Below are 5,836 nucleotides of genomic sequence, written 5' to 3'. Positions count from 1 at the left end.
ACATTAAATTCGAACAAAATCTCTGGAAGGGTTTATGGGACACATGGGAACCTAGTGGTGTTGGGTTAAGATCCTGGACCATCATTCAGAGGGTCCTGAGTTTGATTGTCAGTCAGATGTGTATAGATCTTCTATTCACAGATTGAAACCATCACTCCTACCAAAGATAACATTATGGGAATATGAACACTACTAGGTGCACCCACTGCCAACCATCACTTTCATGATCATCTTACCAATTGGGGTCATGGACTCCTCACTATGGGTGTCTCCACCTCATAGATGGAATCTGTGCCCTTATCTGGGTAGGCAGAGGACAGAAAGGTGAACATAGATCACATTTGGAGTCACTGGACAATCATAATATGCTAACTCAACTTCAACTGTCTACTGTCATCCTCCTGTCAGCTCGAATCAATTCTTTCAGCTGCCTCAAAGTTGCTTCTGTTGCAACCTCAACAGGGTGACCTGGTCGGCCATCATCTGCAACTTTTGAACAGTCTTGAGAGAATTTCTCAATCCAGTTGTAAACACTTCCCAATGTAAACAGGAAGCATTTCCTTATGATCATCCTTTGGACTCAGTCCTTTTGCTCACAGAAAATGCACAACACAACACTGCACTTCAGTAGTATACGCTCAAGCACAGTCATCATTTTGGCTACTGAAATCAGCCTCTTAACATATGCACACAGGCCTGCTACTTAGACTGACATGACGCTGGACTATGCTGGTACCTAGTGATGCACATAGAAAACCTATTATGATATCCATTATAGCTGTTTTACTTCCATTTGTGACCTGTTTGCTGACTCTCCCTCATACACGTATTACATGAACCACAGACATACTATTCTGTCCAAAAAGTATCCAACCTTGGGCGGGGAAAATAAAGTTCTCTATCTGGGTAGTTACAATATCTAATACCCTTCAAAGTAGGCCCCTTGCGACTCCACACACTTAGCCAAGTGGTCCTTCCATCACTGGAAGCAAATCTTTCTTGATCCTTTCAATTAAATTCTCTGTACTACTTCATTTCTCAACAAGCAGAATCAAACCACCTTTATTAAACTTTCTTTTTATAATCAATATACCAAGTATTCTGCAAACAGATATATCGTTTGCAATGTCCAATACAGCATAGTTTGTATTCATCTGACCAATCCATAATATCTATCTCAATATACTCAATCCAAGTGATATATCAACCTGAAACTAACTGATCAATGAATTCAATCACATGTAATGGCAGAAGAGCATAGATAACACACAGCAAAAAGCATATAATGCTGTTGAATTATGTGTATAAGCTGACAATCCGTTTCAGTGACTACACTCTACTATTTGTTAGCTTCACAGGGCTGAATTAACATCATAACTGTAGGAGAATGTCATGTCATGTCTGTTTCCACTCAACAAGACAGGGCATTGTGCATATTCAGCAGTCAGAATCAAATGGAACTCATTTGCACAGATTATTTGTACCATGGGATTGAGTTCATTTCCTGTCAGTTCAAAAGGTTAGCAACAGCAATCAATTCCAATATATTGTAGAATTCTACAAAACTGAAGCATGCCATACATCAAAACTGTCTTACTTACAACATGAAAAACTGTGGCATGCTACAAGTCACATACTGTTCCTTTAGTCTAAACCCATCTCTACTGCTCTATGATTTACTACACACATCAACATGTATGCGCAAATGTTTCTTCAGATGGCTCTGCATACTGAATGACTTATTACATACATAAGAACAAAATAGCTGCTCCCTACTATGTATGCACTGATGCTAATTCAGCTGGGTCCACACGCTGAATAACTTATTACATACATCACAGAAAAGTGGCTCTTTGCCACTATGTATGTGCTGATGTGCCTTCAGATTACTCTGCTGCTAAATGACTTATTACATACATACAGAACAACAAAACAGCTGCTCCCTACTATGTATGCACTGATGCTTCTTCAGCTGGGTCCACAGGCTGAATGACTTTATTACATACCTCACAGCATAATGGCTTTTCCCCACGATGTATGTGCTGATGTGTCTTCAGATGACTCTGCTGACTAAATGACTTATTACATACAACAAAATGGTTTTCCTCACTATGTATGCGCAGATGTGTCTTCAGATTACTCTGATCACTGAATGACTTATTACATATATCACAACAAAATGGCTTTTTTCCACTATGTATGCGCTGATGTTTCTTCAGCTTACTCTGCCGACTAAAAGACTTATTACATATATCACAACAAAATGGCTTTTCCCCACTATGTATGCGCAGATGTGTCTTCAGATTACTCTGATCACTGAATGACTTATTACATATATCACAACAAAATGGCTTTTTTCCACTATGTATGCGCTGATGTTTCTTCAGATTACTCTGCCGACTAAATGACTTATTACATACATCACAGCAAAATGGCTTTTCGCCACTATGTATGTGCTGATGTGTCTTCAGGTTACACTTCTGACTAAATGACTTATTACATACATCACAGTTAAATGGCTTTTCCCCACTATGTATGCGCTGATGTGTCTTCAGATCACTCTGATCACCAAACGACTTATTACATACATCACAGCAATATGGCATTTTGCCACTATGTATGCGCTGATGTTTCTTCAAATTACCCTGCTGACTAAATGACTTATTACATACATCACAACAAAATGGCTTTTCCCCACGATGTATGCACTGATGTGTCTTCAGATTACTCTGCTGAATAAATGACTTATTACATACATCACAGCAAAATGGCTTTTCACCACTATGTATGCGCTGATGCCTCTTTAGACCACTCTTAAAGCGGAATGACATATTACACACGATGCAACAAAGTGGCTTCTCCCCACTATGTATGCGCTGATGTTTCTTCAGATGACTCTGCTGACTGAATGTCTTATTACACACACCACAGCAAAATGACTGCTCCTCACTATGTATGTGTTGATGTGCTATCAGAATTTTTTCTTGACAGAGTGATTCATCACACTCATCACAGGAATATCCTCGCTCCTCACCATGTACAGGTTGAAGTTCATTCAAATTACCCTGGAAGATGAGAGTAAATAACATGAAAAATCCTAATAGGAAGAGAAATAAGTTTGAAGCACCAATACAGTGAAATGTTAAATTGGTAGGCTTGAGAGTTGTTCAGAGATGGGAGGGAGGGATAGAGAGAGCACACACCCCTTGTGTGGTGTGCGCCTGAGTCCATCAGCATGTATGGAGGTTTCTGATTCAACACAAGTTAAGCTGAAATGCCACTGTTTAACAACTACAATATTAAATAATATTATGCATTTGTAAGGCTGGACAGGCATCTAATTAATAGTGGATATGCTCCTAAAGTGAAATAACGATAAAGGCTGAGCTAAAAATGATATTAAGAAAGGCTGTATATGGCCCAGCAAAACCCCCCTACACGTGACAATATATAATATACAGGATTATTCAAAAGAATGAACCGATTTCATGGCGCATTGCTTCAGTTCTCAAGCATTGTCATGGAATGAGTCAGAGACCATTTCAAAGAGGAGTTATCTAAGTTGTGAATGGCTGCCACAGGGGCGCTGAAGTCGCGTCATTCTTCCGGCAACGTTCAGTTGTTCGTTTACCCTCAGAATGGCGAGTCCTCTGCAAAAGGTGTTCTCCGTTCTCAAGTTCGCGAAAACAAATTCGGTTGTCACAGTGCAGCGTGCGTTTCGAAGGTGATTCGGCATTAATCCGCCCTGTCCTAAGAACATTCACCAGTGGTTTCGACAGTTTCAAGAGAGTGGGTGTCTGTGTAAAGGAAAATGTCCAGGACGACCACGAGTCTCCGAGGAACAAGTGGTGAGAATACGTGTTGCGTTTGAGAGGAGACCGCGGAAGTAAAAAAATTGAGCTAGCTGTGAGCTTGTGATTCCTGAATCCACTGTCTGGCGTGTGCTAACAACACTACTACATTTGAAACCATACACACTGCAGCTCGTTCAGGCACTTACCAATGACAAAAGGAAGCGGATGGAATTTTGCGATTCGATGCTGGAGATGATGGAAGACGAAACCTTCATTTCACATTTAATTTTTAGTGATGAAGCGACTTTTCACTTGAGGAGCACAGTCAATCGTCACAATGTGCGTATTTGGGGAACAGAGCACCCACATGAAACAGTTGAGCATGAAAGAGATTCCCCTAAGGTGAACATCTTCTGTGCTGTGTCTCAGGACAAGGTTTATGGTCCCTTTTTCTTTGAAGGAAACATGGTTACAGGACAAACCTATCTTGATATGCTCCAAAACCGGCTCTTCACTTCACTGCAAGCAGATTCGCATGACTTCATTTTTCAACAAGATGGAGCACCGCCCCATTGGCACCTGATGGTTCGAGCTTTTTTAAATGAAAAAGTGCTCCAGCGATGGATTGGTCGGAAGGGGGCCAAAGACCTTGCTCCTTGTGCTAGACCTGCGAGATCCCCAGACCTCTCCATGTGTGATTTCTTCTTGTGGGGATATGTAAAAGATCGCGTTTATGTTCCACCACTACCCACTAACCTCGATGACCTTAAACATCGAATAACAACGGCTATTAACTCATTGCATCGTGATATGCTGATACCCGCCTGGGAGGAATTCTCTTATCGCACTGATGTTGCCCATGCTGCAGGTGGTGGCCACACTGAACACTTGTAAGACAGGAAATAAAAGTTGATTGTGAGTAGAATACTTGTCACTTGGCTGGAGTTTTGTATCACTTTCCTTTAATAAAATATTGCGTAATAAAATTGGTTCATTCTCTTTGAATAACCCTTTATATACAGAGTGTTTCACGACTTTAGGGCATAACTGCAGGAGGTGATTTCCTAGGTCTTTGTGATCAAAAAAGTTCATATAAACATGTGTTCGATTTTGGACGGTTAGGGAGTAATGCCCGTTTTAAACTCAGAATAGAAGGTAACAATTACTGACAATAAATGGAACAAATTAATAAACCAGCATAATACATGATACATTTAAAGTATGAATGTAAAATTAACTTCGTGAAATTACCTTTAATTTGAATTTATTGGTGCTTCAAGCTGATTTTCCAGAATGCCACCGCCGGTCACAACACAGGCTGCCGCTCGGTTGTGAACCGCGCTGGACATACCAACCCATGATGCTTTATGTACCTCTCAAGTGTCAAAATAACAAGAACACTCCATCTATAGGTGGCTAAAAATAGCAACCTGCCAGATGACAGACGCGGTTCACACAAGGGTGTGTACAGGAATGAAAAAACAGTCATAACTCCATAACCGTTCAAAACCGGTCACATGTTTACATGAACTTTTTTGATCACAAAGACCTAGGAAATCACCTCCTGCAGTTATGCCCTAAAGTTGTCAAACATCCTGTGTATACAGGATGTCCCAGGACGAATGTGCCAAACTTCAGGAGGGTGTTCCTTATGTTAAAGTTTGCCGATATAACCCAAAACACCTATGTCCAAAGTTGAACTGTTACGGAGATAATGGCACGAGAAAAGTGTGGTCTTCTGGCGGGTCCACGCACTATACCTGCCAGCTGAGACGTCTTATCTATGTTTGTCCTTGAGTGTGGTGATTCACACTAGCCGTAAGCTCATGTGCTACGTACACAGTATGTTGCGACGGCATCGTGAATGGTTGGTAATTAGTTGTGTGGAGTTGCTGAAATGCCTTTCTGTGTTTTCACACGTGGAATATTGTGATATGCATTTTGTGTGTGGATTTTGCGGTGGCACTGCATGTGCTGCTGTTGAAGAATACCAAAGGCGTTTTCCTGATCGAAGGATTCCATCTCGAAGTGTATTTACACGA

The sequence above is a fragment of the Cryptotermes secundus genome, unplaced genomic scaffold (assembly GCF_002891405.2).
Source record: "Cryptotermes secundus unplaced genomic scaffold, Csec_1.0 scaffold201, whole genome shotgun sequence".
Classification (NCBI taxonomy): Eukaryota; Metazoa; Arthropoda; class Insecta; order Blattodea; family Kalotermitidae; genus Cryptotermes; species Cryptotermes secundus.
Note: the sequence above shows the minus strand (reverse complement) of the source record.